Source organism: Ranitomeya variabilis, chromosome 1 (genome assembly GCF_051348905.1).
Source record: "Ranitomeya variabilis isolate aRanVar5 chromosome 1, aRanVar5.hap1, whole genome shotgun sequence".
Lineage (NCBI taxonomy): Eukaryota > Metazoa > Chordata > Amphibia > Anura > Dendrobatidae > Ranitomeya > Ranitomeya variabilis.
Window position 1 is genome coordinate 183,283,990 of NC_135232.1, and position 17,271 is coordinate 183,301,260.

The following is a 17,271-nucleotide window of genomic DNA, read 5'->3' on the forward strand; positions in this document are numbered from 1 at the left end:
CAAACTTTCTATGCAGTTAGTAATGGGGGAGTCTTAGGGTATGTTTCCACAGTCATGAAATGCTGGTACAGGTTACGGCGATACGCGTTGGGTCGTTTTAGCGGCGCCCCACTCTGGTTTCCATCTCTCTTGTCCCCCACTTGGCTGGACGCTCCACTTCACACTGGCAAGCTCTGCTTCCAACATTCCAACATTTTGTCATTTTTTCTACCTTCTGGTCCACACTATTACTGTGGCTCTTTTTATTTTTAACCTTGGCTGATCTTTATTTTATTAAACACATGCTTTGGTCATTGTGCTATATATTTTGCACAGGTTCTTGCATGTGTAGCAGCCCTGTTCGGATTTTGGTCATGCTGATCATTAGGTTGTCTCTATGTTGGAGTTTTTTGTTCCTATTTTTGTAGGTTATATCCTGCTCTGAACATATTCAGGGTCAATTTGGGGTTTCTTAAACCTTTTAATTACATCTTCATATTGTCTTGGGTGCACTGGATATACTACATATGTCTTCATGTGCACTACAATCTTTATTCTGCATTGATGCTATCTTTATTGTGGCATCCTATTTATATTATATGTGGTAGGGGGCTTATGAGTGGTGCTCCTGCATTATTTTACTTATGTTTTATGTTTTCTGTTATGGTGTACCAAATAAAGTTTGATATTATCTCATATTATATTTGTGTGGTGTAGTGTTCAGGCATTACAGTAGTGCTGTTTCTTTCTTCTATTTTATACATTGTTCTTTACTACCGGCTTTTTGCACCTCCCTCTCACTATATTTATTGAGAGTTGTGTGCCTTATTCTAAATTATATGAAATGCTGTGGGTTTGACGCTGCATACAGCAGCAGCGTCAAACCTGCAGCATCCAGATGTTATTTCATGAAATCCCATCTCCACTATGCGTTCGGAGATGCAGGCGGCAGACCTGTGTATCCGGACATGTGATGCGTCTTTCCAGACCACAGCATGTCTATTTACGATGTGGGGATGTTCTGTCCCTGCAGCGTAAATTTCCCATAGACTAACATTAGATGCGGTACAACATCATCTATTAGTCACATGTCCACTGCAGTTCTCGTGATGACTGAGCTCACTGCAAGAACTGCCGTGCACGTGAACACCGGGGTTATCTCCAGTCACTAGGCTGGTCCTCACGATCAGCTGATCAGCTGATCGTGAGGACTGCAGAGTAGTTATCTCCAGCGGTCATCTACAAGCTCTGCTAGATCTGGATGTCAGGCATCCAGATGTAGCAGAGCTGGACTCGTCATGGGACAATCGTTAATAAGGACTACGTCGGAACAGGGAGTATTTGTGTTGGTTTATTATTTTATTTTTTTGCAGGAGATCGAGGGCTCCTGGGAATTAGCAGTACAATAAATATGGGAAAACTGTGTGATATTTTATTTCATTACAAGACTTTATTCTGGCTGTGTCTTTATTTAACCTGTAACAATTATAGGATTAGTAATGGATAGGTGTCTTATTGGCACCTCTCCATTACTAATGGGCTTGAGGTCACCTTACAATACAAAGGTGACATTAACTCCCAAACTATTACCCCATTTGCCACTGCTACAGGGCAAATGGGAAGAGTGAGGCTCTTAGCGATGCGCCATTTATGGAGCGGCTGTGAGCTGGGGTTTGTAGCTGGGGGGGCAATATCCATGGTCTCTTCCTAGGCTTTAATATCAGCCCACAGCTGTCTGCCTAACCTTTCCTGGTTATTAATTATAGGGGGATCCCACGTTATTTTTTCTGTAGGGGTCCTTCTATTTTAATAGCCAGTAAAGGCTAAGTATACAGCTGCAGGCTGATATTCATAGCCTGGGAAGATTCATGGGTATTAACCCCTTCCCAGGCTATAAACATAGGCCCCCAGTCGCTGGCTTTCCCTCCGCTGGTTTGGAAAATTGCGCGGGAGCCCACGCCATTTTTAAAAAAATATATATTTATTTAGTTAAAAAAAAGGAAAGGACATTACATATTTCTGTGTGGCCGGTGTCACACGAGTGTGATATGAGAAACTCGCACGAGTCTCTCGCATCAACACCCGACACTCGGGACTGGAGTGTGTGGTTCATGTATTTGTTTGCAGCCGCACACGTCGGTCCGAGTGCCGGCGGCAGTGCCGGGTGTTGATGCGAGAGACTAGCGCAAGTTTCTCACATCACACTCACAAGTGTGACCCCGGCCTGTCGCGCACTTCGGATGTGACACAAGATTCAACATATGTAACTTAGTACACATGCGTGGTAAGCTGCATTCCCGCAGTTATTACGCATGTGACTAATAATTATACGGTTTTACTGCATGTAATGATAGTATATGGGAAATTTATGCTGCGGGGACTGAGCGTCTCCGCATGGTGAATAGACATGCTGCGGTATATAAAGGCGCTAGACATATGCGTATGCGCAGGTCTGCCGCCTGCGTCTTTGACCGCATAGTGGAGATGGGATTTCTTGAAATTTCATCCACTATGCTGTAACATCTGGCCGCTGCGGGTTGGATGCTGTAGATGTGCACAGCGTCCAACCCGCAACGTTTACTGTGTGCACGTACCCTATCTGCAAACAGGAAATCACTTTTTTTTTCCTTCCCAGAAGGCGACTTTCAATAAGCTTTAATTCATGTGACAAAAAACGTATGTAATGAAAAAACGCATGCGGAAAAAAAACATCAAAAACTAAGGTGGAAACATACCCTTATCAACGCCTCTCCACTACTAACCCCTGGGCTTGATGTCACCTGACAATACAAAGGAGACTTCAACCTCAACCCTAGTACTCCACTTATGCGGCCACAGGGCAAGTTGGAGGTGCGAGGCTAAGCACCAGATTTGGTACATCTCATGGATACGCCATTTCTAGGCCGACAGAGGGCTGATGTTAGTAGCTTGGGGAGGCAATCCATGACCCCTTCCCAGACTATTAATATCAACCCACAGCTGTCTGTTTAGACTTTGCTGGTTTAAATTTATATGGGGACAATGAGGGGCTGCGAGCACAGAAGCCTCTCCATTACTAACCCCTGGGCTTGATGTCACCTGACAATACAACGATGACATCAACCCCAACCCTATTACCTCACTTGCAACCACCACGGTCACTCACACTGTCACATACACATTATCACACACACAATCACACACACACACACACAGACACATATACACACACTGTCATATTCACACACACTGTCACATATACACACATTGTCACTCACACAAACTATCTCACACAGGGTCACTCACACACACGCACTGTCTCACACACGGTCACTCACACACGGTCACACACATACAGTCATATATACACTGTCACACACTGTCACTCACACGCACTGTCACACTCACACATTGTCAGACACTGCGTCTGACACACACACATACTGTCACACACACACAGACCCATATACACACACTGTCATATTCACACACACTGTCACATATACACACACTGTCACACACACACAAACTATCTCACACACGGTCACTCACACACACATACTGTCACACACACATACTGTCACACACACACAGACACATATACACACACTGTCATATTCACACACAAACTATCTCACTCACGGTCACTCACACACACGCACTGTCTCACACATGGTCACTCACACACGGTCACACACACACAGTCATATATACACTGTCACACACACTCACACACTGTCTGACACACACACACTTACACTGTCACACTGTGTCTGACACACACACACACACACACACTTACACTGTCACACACACTCACACACTGTCACACTGTGTCTGACACACACACACTTACACTGTCACACACACTCACACACTGTCACACTGTGTCTGACACACACACACACACACACACACACACACACACACACACACACACTTACACTGTCACACTGTGTCTGACACACACACACACACACTTACACTGTCACACTGTCTGACACACACACACACACACACACACACACACACACACACACACACACACACACACACACACACACACACACACGAGATGTCTCTTTCGCTGGTTTTAGTTCTGCAGCATCAAAATACAGGCGTGGTCTGTAACAGTGCGGGGCGGGACTCTAGTGCACAGCTGAAGCCAATCAGTCTCCAGGGGCGTGTCCTCCTGCCAGGATTAACCCTCTGCGTGCACGCTGGGGCCGGCGGCCGCTCAGTGCCGGGGAGGCCGCTGTGCTGTGAGCTGTGGATGTGCTTCTCGCTACAGACGGAGCCGGGACCCCTCCAGCAGAGGAGACAAAGGTGAGTTGTGGCTGCGGTGGTCGCGCTGGTGCGGGGTGACTGCTGCTGGCGGGATGTGTGCGGACTGGTCCAGTGTGAGGCCCCGGCAGCAGATGCTGGCTGATTGTATCCATGGTAACGCCGCCCGGAGCTTTGTTCTCGGGTGATGCAGGCTGGTCCCATCCTCCTGCGGTGCCGTGTACCGGGGCTGCGGGGTAATGTCCCTGTACGGCTGCAGCACAGGAGGCCGGGATGTGCACAGGACACACTGCTCTCACACACTGCTCTCCGCTGTGTCTGGCGGTGCGAGCTCTGTGCATCCTGCGCCCTGGGCTGTCAGTGTACTGCTGTGTGTGTAGTGATGGCTGCTCGCCCTCAGCCCCGGGGCCAGCACTGGCTATGATGGCTGCTCTCTGAGGTGATGGGGTCACTGTTGCCCCCTAGAGCAGTCCGCCGCCCCCCACAGTTGGGGCACAGCAGAGCTGCCCTGGTCTGGCCCAGGATCATGTAAGGTGTGCAGGTCACACGCCCACCAAGCTGAGGTGTGATGAGTGACCCGCGCCAGGGGCCCTGATTACTGGGAACAATGGCACCAGAACACCTGCATTGGCCCAGGTCTGGCATCTGGCCTGTCACCACGGGCTCGTGTGCCACCCAAGGACCTGAGACGCCTCCCGCAGTGTCCGTCACCCTGGATGCCCTCAGGTCGGTCAGGATCACGGGTCCGTCAGGCTCATCCATCCGTTAGGACACTGCCTGTCCTGCTATAGGAGCAGACATATGGAGTAAGTGATCTGCTGCATCAGTCATGTGAAGGGAAGCAGAGGGGGCCCATTGATTATTCTGGGGTCCTCCTCGGTTCCAAGTTTTACAATGGAAGCAAAAGTTCTGCATGTAGGACTTTTTTCCGGACCCCTTGACAATCGGTGGGAGCCCCCTTGTCGTTTTCCATCACTAATGCAGCAGGATGCTTATTCCATTTGTCTGAACAAAGCCTAAGACATCCCGGCGGTGTGTGCTGAGGTCACGGTGCTTTCAGGACTGTGGAAGAGAAGGGATTTTTCCCAAGTCCCTCAGGGGGGTATGTCGTGTACCGTCTGACAGGGGCCATATCATCATCACTGGGAGAAGGCTGGAAGATGCCCCATAGCGCAGATCCCACCAGGAGCCCGGCGTGCCTCCTCTGGCCTGTGGAAAGGTGGGACGGCCAGTGTGCCGATTATTTATCTGTGGATTCTCCTCCATTACTGGGCTTACATAGTAATCAAGTTGTGGCTGTTCCTGGAAGTACTGGGACCCCCACTGACCATGAGAGAAGAGGTCCCCTGTGCCCACTTCAATGCAGGCACAGTCCAGTATAATGGATGCAAACACTACACCGGTTATGTCCACCCAGCTAGCATAATTCTACTGTCGCGGGGGAGCACATGTCCGACTGCCCCTCCGCCCCATTATTATGGAGAACAGGTAACGGACACTTGTCATCTATCATGTGGATAAGTCAGATGTTTGGCTTCAGGAAATATATTTTTGCGCCGTGAGCTGTATAGAGTATAACACACATTATATGACAAGTGCAGAGTATCGCATACATTATATGACCAGTGCAGAGTATCGCATACATTATATGACCAGTGCAGAGTATCCCATACATTATATGACCAGTGCAGAGTATCCCATACATTATATGACCAGTGCAGAGTATCCCATACATTATATGACCAGTGCAGAGTATCGCACACATTATATGACCAGTGCAGAGTATCGCACACATTATATGACCAGCGCAGAGTATCGCATACATTATATGACCAGTGCAGAGTATAACACACATTATATGACCAGCGCAGAGTATCGCATACATTATATGACCAGTGCAGAGTATAACACACATTATATGACCAGCGCAGAGTATCGCATACATTATATGACCAGTGCAGAGTATAACACACATTATATGACCAGCGCAGAGTATCGCATACATTATATGACCAGTGCAGAGTATAACACACATTATATGACCAGCGCAGAGTATCGCATACATTATATGACCAGTGCAGAGTATAACACACATTATATGACCAGCGCAGAGTATCGCATACATTATATGACCAGTGCAGAGTATAACACACATTATATGACCAGTGCAGAGTATCCCATACATTATATGACCAGTGCAGAGTATCGCACACATTATATGACCAGTGCAGAGTATCGCATACATTATATGACCAGTACAACCAAATCCCATCTAGTTCATTCCAGGGACAAAGAAGAGATCCCACAAAGTATATATATATAAAATCAATATTTTTATTAAGTCACATGTGACAATATATAAAAACCACAATAAAAAGCAAAATACCGCTTAGAGGACGCCAGGTATATATAAAGAAAAATTCCCCACTCAAGGTATTCACATATAAAGAAAGTCCCAAACGATTGTGAGTCCCAGAACATGCACTATCAATGGCATGAAAAGCCTATGTTATCAGTAGCATGACAAGCATGTGTTATAACTAGAAGCCTGTGTTATAATTAACATACAGGCCAATGTCTGCAAACACTACCTCTCTATATTAAAGTGCAATAAAGTTTGGAAAATGATGGGCTATAGCATAACAATGATAGACTTTAAATTTTAAGCAGTGTATTTACCTATAGCGTGGATAGTTCTGGCGTCCCCTCACCCCGACGCGCGTTTCGCCGCCAGGGGGGGACGCCCCCGGAAGAAGCTGGCGACGAAACGCGCGTCGGGGTGAGGGGACGCCAGAACTATCCACGCTATAGGTAAATACACTGCTTAAAATTTAAAGTCTATCATTGTTATGCTATAGCCCATCATTTTCCAAACTTTATTGCACTTTAATATAGAGAGGTAGTGTTTGCAGACATTGGCCTGTATGTTAATTATAACACAGGCTTCTAGTTATAACACATGCTTGTCATGCTACTGATAACATAGGCTTTTCATGCCATTGATAGTGCATGTTCTGGGACTCACAATCGTTTGGGACTTTCTTTATATGTGAATACCTTGAGTGGGGAATTTTTCTTTATATATACCTGGCGTCCTCTAAGCGGTATTTTGCTTTTTATTGTGGTTTTTATATATTGTCACATGTGACTTAATAAAAATATTGATTTTATATATATATACTTTGTGGGATCTGTCATGATTCTCAATGGCGAGAGAACATAGCCCAGCATATATGAGAACTAGCTCTTGGAAGATGGAAACTATACTGACCATGAACTAAACCTGCCGCACAACTAGAAGTGGCCGGGTAGCATGCCTACGTTTTTTTATCCCTAGATGCCCAGCGCCAGCCGGAGAACTACCTAATCCTAGCAGAGGAAAAGACAGTCCTGGCTCACCTCTAGAGAAATTTTCCCAAAAGGCAGACAGAGGCCCCCACATATATTGGCGGTGATTTTAGATGAAATGACAAACGTAGTATGAAAATAGGTTTAGCAAAAATCGAGGTCCGCTTACTAGATAGCAAGAAGACAGAAAGGGCACTTTCATGGTCAGCAGAAAACCCTATCAAAACACCATCCAGAAATTACTTTAAGACTCTAGCATTAACTCATAACACCAGAGTGGCAATTTCCGCTCACAAGAGCTTTCCAGACACAGTAACGAAACAGCAGCTGTGAACAGGAACAAAATGCAAAAACACACAAGGACAAAAGTCCAACTTAGCTGGGAGTTGTCTAGTAGCAGGAACATGCACAGAAAGGCTTCTGATTACATTGTTGACCGGCATGAAACTGACAGAGGAGCAAGGTTATATAGCGACTCCCAACTCCTGATAGGAGCAGGTGAACAGAGGGGATGATGCACACAAGTACAATTCCACAAGTGGCCACCGGGGGAGCCCAGAATCCAATTTCACAACAGTACCCCCCCCTCAAGGAGGGGGCACCGAACCCTCACCAGAACCACCAGGGCGATCAGGATGAGCCCTATGAAAGGCACGGACAAGATCGGAGGCATGAACATCAGAGGCAGTGACCCAAGAATTATCCTCCTGACCGTATCCCTTCCATTTGACCAGATACTGGAGCTTCCGTCTGGAAACACGAGAGTCCAAGATCTTTTCCACAACGTACTCCAACTCACCCTCAACCAACACCGGAGCAAGAGGCTCAACGGAAGGCACAGCCGGTACCTCATACCTGCGCAACAATGACCGATGAAAAACATTATGAATCGAAAAGGATGCAGGGAGGTCCAAACGGAAGGACACAGGGTTAAGAATCTCCAATATCTTGTACGGGCCGATGAACCGAGGCTTAAACTTAGGAGAAGAAACCCTCATAGGGACAAAACGAGAAGACAACCACACCAAGTCCCCAACACAAAGCCGAGGACCAACACGACGACGGCGGTTGGCAAAAAGCTGAGTCTTCTCCTGGGACAACTTCAAATTGTCCACCACCTGCCCCCAAATCTGATGCAACCTCTCCACCACAGCATCCACTCCAGGACAATCCGAAGATTCCACTTGACCGGAGGAAAATCGAGGATGAAACCCCGAATTACAGAAAAACGGGGACACCAAGGTGGCAGAGCTGGCCCGATTATTGAGGGCGAACTCCGCCAAAGGCAAAAAAGCAACCCAATCATCCTGATCCGCAGACACAAAACACCTCAAATATGTCTCCAAGGTCTGATTAGTCCGCTCGGTCTGGCCATTAGTCTGAGGATGGAAAGCAGACGAAAAAGACAAATCTATGCCCATCCTAGCACAGAATGCCCGCCAAAATCTGGACACGAATTGGGTCCCTCTGTCAGAAACGATATTCTCCGGAATACCATGCAAACGAACAACATTTTGAAAAAACAGAGGAACCAACTCGGAAGAAGAAGGCAACTTAGGCAAGGGAACCAGATGGACCATCTTAGAGAAACGGTCACACACCACCCAGATGACAGACATCTTATGAGAAACAGGCAGATCCGAAATAAAATCCATCGAGATGTGCGTCCAAGGCCTCTTCGGGATAGGCAAGGGTAACAACAATCCACTAGCCCGAGAACAACAAGGCTTGGCCCGAGCACAAACGTCACAAGACTGCACAAAGCCTCGCACATCTCGTGACAGGGAAGGCCACCAGAAGGACCTTGCCACCAAATCCCTGGTACCAAAGATTCCAGGATGACCTGCCAACGCAGAAGAATGAACCTCAGAGATGACTCTACTGGTCCAATCATCAGGAACAAACAGTCTACCAGGTGGGCAACGATCAGGTCTATCCGCCTGAAACTCCTGCAAGGCCCGCCGCAGGTCTGGAGAAACGGCAGACAATATCACTCCATCTTTAAGGATACCTGTGGGCTCAGAATTACCAGGGGAGTCAGGCTCAAAACTCCTAGAAAGGGCATCCGCCTTAACATTCTTAGAACCCGGTAGGTAAGACACCACAAAATTAAACCGAGAGAAAAACAACGACCAGCGCGCCTGTCTAGGATTCAGGCGCCTGGCAGACTCAAGGTAAATTAAATTTTTGTGGTCAGTCAATACCACCACCTGATGTCTGGCCCCCTCAAGCCAGTGACGCCACTCCTCAAAAGCCCACTTCATGGCCAAAAGCTCCCGATTCCCAATATCATAATTCCGCTCGGCGGGCGAAAATTTACGGGAAAAAAAAGCACAAGGTCTCATCACGGAGCAGTCGGAACTTCTCTGCGACAACACCGCCCCAGCTCCGATTTCAGAAGCGTCGACCTCAACCTGAAAAGGAAGAGCAACATCAGGCTGACGCAACACTGGGGCGGAAGAAAAGCGGCGCTTGAGCTCCCGAAAGGCCTCCACAGCATCAGGGGACCAATCAGCAACATCAGCACCCTTCTTAGTCAAATCAGTCAATGGTTTTACAACATCAGAAAAACCAGCAATAAATCGACGATAAAAGTTAGCAAAGCCCAAAAATTTCTGAAGACTCTTAAGAGAAGAGGGTTGCGTCCAATCACCAATAGCCTGAACCTTGACAGGATCCATCTCGATGGAAGAGGGGGAAAAAATGTATCCCAAGAAGGAAATCTTTTGAACCCCAAAAACACACTTAGAACCCTTCACACACAAGGAATTAGACCGCAAAACCTGAAAAACCCTTCTGACCTGCTGGACATGAGAGTCCCAGTCATCCGAAAAAATCAGAATATCATCCAGATACACAATCATAAATTTATCCAAATAATCGCGGAAAATGTCATGCATAAAGGACTGGAAGACTGAAGGGGCATTTGAAAGACCAAAAGGCATCACCAAATACTCAAAATGGCCCTCGGGCGTATTAAATGCGGTTTTCCACTCATCCCCCTGCTTGATTCGCACCAAATTATACGCCCCACGGAGATCAATCTTAGAGAACCACTTGGCCCCCTTTATACGAGCAAACAAATCAGTAAGCAGTGGTAACGGATATTGATATTTAACCGTGATTTTATTCAAAAGTCGATAATCAATACACGGCCTCAAAGAGCCGTCTTTCTTAGACACAAAGAAAAAACCGGCTCCTAAGGGAGATGACGAAGGACGAATATGTCCCTTTTCCAAGGACTCCTTTATATATTCTCGCATAGCCGCGTGTTCAGGCACAGACAGATTAAATAAACGACCCTTAGGGTATTTACTACCCGGGATCAAGTCTATGGCACAATCGCACTCCCGGTGCGGAGGTAGTGAACCAACCTTGGGTTCTTCAAAAACGTCACGAAAGTCAGACAAGAATTCAGGAATCTCAGAGGGAATAGATGATGAAATGGAAACCAAAGGTACGTCCCCATGAGTTCCTTTACATCCCCAGCTTAACACAGACATAGCTCTCCAGTCGAGGACTGGGTTATGAGATTGCAGCCATGGCAATCCCAGCACCAAAACATCATGTAGATTATACAGCACCAGAAAGCGAATAACCTCCTGGTGATCCGGATTAACACGCATAGTCACTTGTGTCCAGTATTGTTTTTTATTACTAGCCAATGGGGTGGAGTCAATCCCTTTCAGAGGTATCGGAGCCTCCAATGGCTCCAAATCATACCCACAGCGTTTGGCAAAGGACCAATCCATAAGACTCAAAGCAGCGCCAGAGTCGACATAGGCGTCCGCGGTAATAGATGACAAAGAACAAATCAGGGTCACAGATAGAATAAACTTAGACTGTAAAATGCTAATTGAAACAGACTTGTCAGGCTTCTTAGTACGCTTAAAGCATGCTGATATAACATGAGTTGAATCACCACAATAGAAGCACAACCCATTTTTTCGTCTAAAATTCTGCCGCTCGCTTCTGGACAGAATTCTATCACATTGCATATTTTCTGGCGTTTTCTCAGTAGACACCGCCAAATGGTGCACAGGTTTGCGCTCCCGCAGACGCCTATCGATCTGAATAGCCATCGTCATGGACTCATTCAGACTCGCAGGCACAGGGAACCCCACCATAACATCCTTAATGGCATCAGAGAGACCTTCTCTGAAAATCGCCGCCAGGGCGCACTCATTCCACTGAGTAAGCACAGACCATTTGCGGAATTTTTGGCAGTATATTTCAGCTTCATCTTGCCCCTGAGACAAGGACATCAAGGCTTTTTCCGCCTGAAGCTCTAAATGAGGTTCCTCATAAAGCAACCCCAAGGCCAGAAAAAACGCATCCACATTGAGCAACGCAGGATCCCCTGGTGCCAATGCAAAAGCCCAGTCTTGAGGGTCGCCCCGGAGCAAGGAAATTACAATCCTGACCTGCTGTGCAGGGTCTCCGGCAGAGCGAGACTTCAGGGACAAAAACAATTTGCAATTATTTTTAAAATTTTGAAAGTGAGATCTATTCCCCGAGAAGAATTCAGGCAAAGGAATTCTAGGCTCAGACATAGGTGCATGAACAACAAAATCTTGCAAATTTTGTACCTTTGTGGCGAGATTATTCAAACCTGTAGCTACACTCTGAAGATCCATTTGAAACAGGTGAACACAGAGCCATTCAAGGATAAGAAGGAGAGAAAGAGAGGAAGGCTGCAGTATAGGCAGACTAGCAAGTGATTCAATTAAGAGCACACTCAGAACTAGAGGAAAAAAAAAAAAAAAAAATTGTAGCAGACTTCTTTTTTCTCTCCTTTCTCAGCCAGTAATTTAACCCTTTTTTTTGGGCCGGTCAAACTGTCATGATTCTCAATGGCGAGAGAACATAGCCCAGCATATATGAGAACTAGCTCTTGGAAGATGGAAACTATACTGACCATGAACTAAACCTGCCGCACAACTAGAAGTGGCCGGGTAGCATGCCTACGTTTTTTTATCCCTAGATGCCCAGCGCCAGCCGGAGAACTACCTAATCCTAGCAGAGGAAAAGACAGTCCTGGCTCACCTCTAGAGAAATTTTCCCAAAAGGCAGACAGAGGCCCCCACATATATTGGCGGTGATTTTAGATGAAATGACAAACGTAGTATGAAAATAGGTTTAGCAAAAATCGAGGTCCGCTTACTAGATAGCAAGAAGACAGAAAGGGCACTTTCATGGTCAGCAGAAAACCCTATCAAAACACCATCCAGAAATTACTTTAAGACTCTAGCATTAACTCATAACACCAGAGTGGCAATTTCCGCTCACAAGAGTGTCATGATCTCTGCAGGCAGAGATCATAGCAAGCCTATAGAGGGACAAGCTCTCGGAAGATGGAACTATACTGACCATGAACTAAGCCTGCCGCGCAACTAGAAATAGCCAGGTAGCATTTCCTATTTATCGCTAGATGCCCAGCTCTGGCCTAAGACCTAAATAGCTAGCAGAGGGAAATATAAGACCTGGCTCACCTCTAGAGAAATATTTCCAAAGAAGACAGTAGCCCCCCACATATAATGACGGTGAGTTCAGATGAAACAACAAACGCAGCAGGAAAATAGTCTTAGCAAATTTGAGGTCCGCTTACTAGATAGCAGAAGACAGATAGTATACTTTCATGGTCAGCAGAAAAACACTAACAAAACACCATCCAGAGATTACCTCAAACTCTGGCATTAACTCATAACGCCAGAGTAGCAATCCCTGATCAACGAGAGCTTTCCAGACACAGTAACAAAACTTCAGCTGTGAACTGGAACAAATAGGCAAAACAAAACAAGGACAAAAGTCCAACTTATCTAGTAGTAGTCTAGAAGCAGGAACAAGCACTGAGAGGCATCAGATAACATTGTTGACCGGCAAGAAACCACCAGAGAAATGAGCTTAAATAGCGACACCCACTACTGATGGAACCAGGTGAAACAGGAAAGAGGATGACAAGTCCAATTCCACAAGCGGCCACCGGGGGAGCCCAGAATCCAAATTCACAACACAAGAGCTTTCCAGACACAGTAACGAAACAGCAGCTGTGAACAGGAACAAAATGCAAAAACACACAAGGACAAAAGTCCAACTTAGCTGGGAGTTGTCTAGTAGCAGGAACATGCACAGAAAGGCTTCTGATTACATTGTTGACCGGCATGAAACTGACAGAGGAGCAAGGTTATATAGCGACTCCCAACTCCTGATAGGAGCAGGTGAACAGAGGGGATGATGCACACAAGTACAATTCCACAAGTGGCCACCGGGGGAGCCCAGAATCCAATTTCACAACAGGGATCTCTTCTTTGTCCCTGGAATGAACTAGATGGGATTTGGTTGTATAGTTATTTGAAGTGCCCCCTTTAATTTTTAGGACTTAAGTTGAATTATATGACCAGTGTAGAGTATCGCATACATTATATGACCAGTGTAGAGTATCGCATACATTATATGACCAGTGCAGAGTATCGCATACATTATATGACCAGTGCAGAGTATCGCATACATTATATGACCAGTGCAGAGTATCGCATACATTATATGACCAGTGCAGAGAATCACATACATTATATGATCAGTGCAGAGTATCACATACATTATATGAGCAGTGCAGATGAGTACCGGTATTATGTGCCATCCATCGTGCTGTCTGAGTATTGGTGTCATGTTCCATCCATTGTACTGTCTGAGTACCGGTGTCATGTACAATCCATCGTGCTGTGTGAGTACCGGTATCGTGTACCATCTATTGTGCTGTCTGAGTTTCTCTATCATGTTCCATCCATTGTGCTGTCTGAGTACCGGTGTCATGTACCATCCATCGTGCTATCTGAGTATCTGTCATGTTCCATCCATTGTGCTGTCTGAGTACCAGTTTCATGTACAATCCATTGTGCTGTGTGAGTATCGGTGTCATGTACCATCCATCGTGCTGTCTGAGTATCTCTGTCATGTTCCATCCATTGTGCTGTCTGAGTATCTCTGTCATGTACAATCCATTGTGCTGTGTGAGTATCGGTGTCATGTACCATCCACTGTGCTGTCTGAGTATCTCTGTCATGTACAATCCATTGTACTGTCTGAGTACCGGTGTCATGTACAATCCATCGTGCTGTGTGAGTACCGGTATCGTGTACCATCTATTGTGCTGTCTGAGTTTCTCTGTCATGTTCCATCCATTGTGCTGTCTGAGTACCGGTGTCATGTACCATCCATCGTGCTGTCTGAGTATCTGTCATGTTCCATCCATTGTGCTGTCTGAGTACCAGTTTCATGTACAATCCATTGTGCTGTGAGTATCGGTGTCATGTACCATCCATCGTGCTGTCTGAGTATCTCTGTCATGTTCCATCCATTGTGCTGTCTGAGTATCTCTGTCATGTTCCATCCATTGTGCTGTGTGAGTATCGGTGTCATGTACCATCCACTGTGCTGTCTGAGTACCGGTGTCATGTACCACTATTTTTTAAAGGTAGTATTGCAGAAAATATTTAACTGTTGATGAACAGAATATTTTACCAAACGTTATGTTATCGAATTGATCAAAAACAGCAATTTCATGGGATATTACCAGCTCCATAACCAATGCCCATTTTCGCTGTAATTTTGGCTTTTTCAGATCTGTAGCTGTTAGGTCTCACGTGATGTGATGTGCTAGCAGCCAGCGACTGGCTGAGGATTATGGAAGATGTAAGTCATCAACACTTGGGATATGGAAAGTTGCCCACGTAGAGCTCAGACCCTTTAAATCTGCTGCGGAGTACTTTATAATGAAGTTGGCGACACTTTTTACAATTTATATGCAATTACTTTTCTCTCCTATGTTCCAAGTAAATCTCTCCCAGACGTTACTAGTAGCACTTACCGTAACTGCTTTTCATCATCTAGATTTAGACAACAGACATTTTTTTTTTCTTTTTTTTTTTATGGAACTTTCATAAATATCCAGATATATTCATTTTTGGCTTAATTTAGACGTTAACTTTTTTCTGCATATGAGAAAAAACGTGCAGATTTTTATCTGATTCTCATCCATTTTTGGTCCGTGTGTCTCTTTTTACCATCAGTGTGGCATCAATTTTTCCCAGACGCAGTAAAAGTAAAATTTCAAGCTTCTCCAAGCTATTAAACTATAAAACAAAACCATTACTATGAATGGGTGAGTTTGAGCTTTGAGTCATGGATACCTCTACTTTTCTGGCCTATGACCAAGCCCATAGACTTTAATAGGCAGATGTCCTAACATGAAAAATGGACTTGTGGCCTAAGGGTATGTGTCCACGTTCAGGATTGCTTCAGGATTTGGTCAGGATTTTATGCAGGTAAAATCCTGGCCAAATCTGCACCTGAGGTCACTGGCAGGTCACCTGCGTTGTTCATGCGTTGTTTCAGCAATGTAAGGCTAAGTTCACACTAGCGTTGTGCGCCGCTGCGTCGGCGACGCAACGCACAACGCACGCAAAAACGCGGCAAAACGCACGCAAAAACGCTGCGTTTTGCGACGCATGCGTCGGTTTTTGCCGAAAATCGGACGCAAGAAAAATGCAACTTGCTGCGTTTTCTTGGTCCGACGCTTGCGGCAAAAAAGACGCAAGTGTCGCACAACGCAACACAAAAAAACGCATGCGTCCCCCATGTTAAGTATAGGGGCGCATGACGCATGCGTCGCCGCTGCGTCGCCGACGCAAACCCGACGCAAATTAGCTTAACGCTAATGTGAACGTAGCCTAAGGACATCCTGCGTTCTTAAAAGATGCGCCGCATGTGGATTTTCTCGGGTGTGCCGCATGCGTCTTTTACTGCATAGTGGAGGCGGAATTTCATGAAATCCCCTCCACTATGCTGTAACATCTGGACGCTGCGTTGTTGACGCTGCGGTTCAACGCAGCGTCATAAACGCAGTGTTTCCTGGACGTGGACACATACCCTAAGAGTAGCAGTTATCACAATGGCCAGGATTCTAGTATGCGTCTCGGCACCTTCCTCCTTATCCAGCTCCTCAGGATTTTCATGTTGGCATTATCCTCTCTTCTGATTACCTTAAATTAATCTAATAGAGGAGAGAAGGGCATGAAATTACTCTGCATACGATAGGCCGTGTTCACACATTGTGTTATCTTTTATCTTTGCCATTTTTTTTTGCCACAGCTGCAGCCAAAAAACATAATGCTATTCTACGATTTTCCAAAAACTGACAGGAAAAAATTTTCCGGCAAAAAAAAAAATCCCGCTGACTGCAACTTGTGAACACAGCCTAAGGCTCCATCCTGAAGACCGTAATTTTAATTTTGAATAACCGTGAGGTTATTGCTACCACATATGCGAGCAGCATGATGTTGAAAAAGAGAGCCTGAATCCAACAATGTATCACTTAGTTTACTGGGTGCAATCTGAGTTATTAGGGCTCATTTCCACTTGCAAGAGACAAAACGGTCCGATTTACGGACCGAAAAAACGGAGGAAAATTATGCGAGTGTCATGCGAGTGTCATGCGAGTGTCATGCGAGTGTCATGCGAGTGTCATGCGAGTGTCATGCGAGTGTCATGCTATTTTTTTTATCGCAACATCCGTATGACATCCGTATGACATCCCTATTGCTGTCCGATTTTTACGCACTGGTGTCCTTTGAAAAGCCGGTAATTCAGCGAGGTGTACAGTAAAATCACACTGACAGGTTA

General features: G+C 45.9%; 1 protein-coding gene across 8 annotated transcripts in view; it reads left to right on the forward strand.

Moving 5' to 3' along the window:
- The first annotated feature begins 4,129 nt into the window (after positions 1–4,129).
- SNCAIP (synuclein alpha interacting protein) overlaps positions 4,130–17,271 on the forward strand; it is a 344,510-nt gene continuing 331,368 nt past the window's right edge. For 2 of the 8 annotated variants that reach the window (XM_077290935.1, XM_077290985.1), the window contains exons 1-2: positions 4,136–4,284; positions 15,212–15,282. The gene's annotated coding sequence lies outside the window, so the exon portion shown is untranslated. Of the gene's footprint in view, positions 4,285–14,679; positions 14,709–14,983; positions 15,065–15,211; positions 15,283–17,271 lie in introns of those variants that run through there. The other 6 variants (XM_077290958.1, XM_077290949.1, XM_077290966.1 and 3 more) reach the window with 6 other exon arrangements.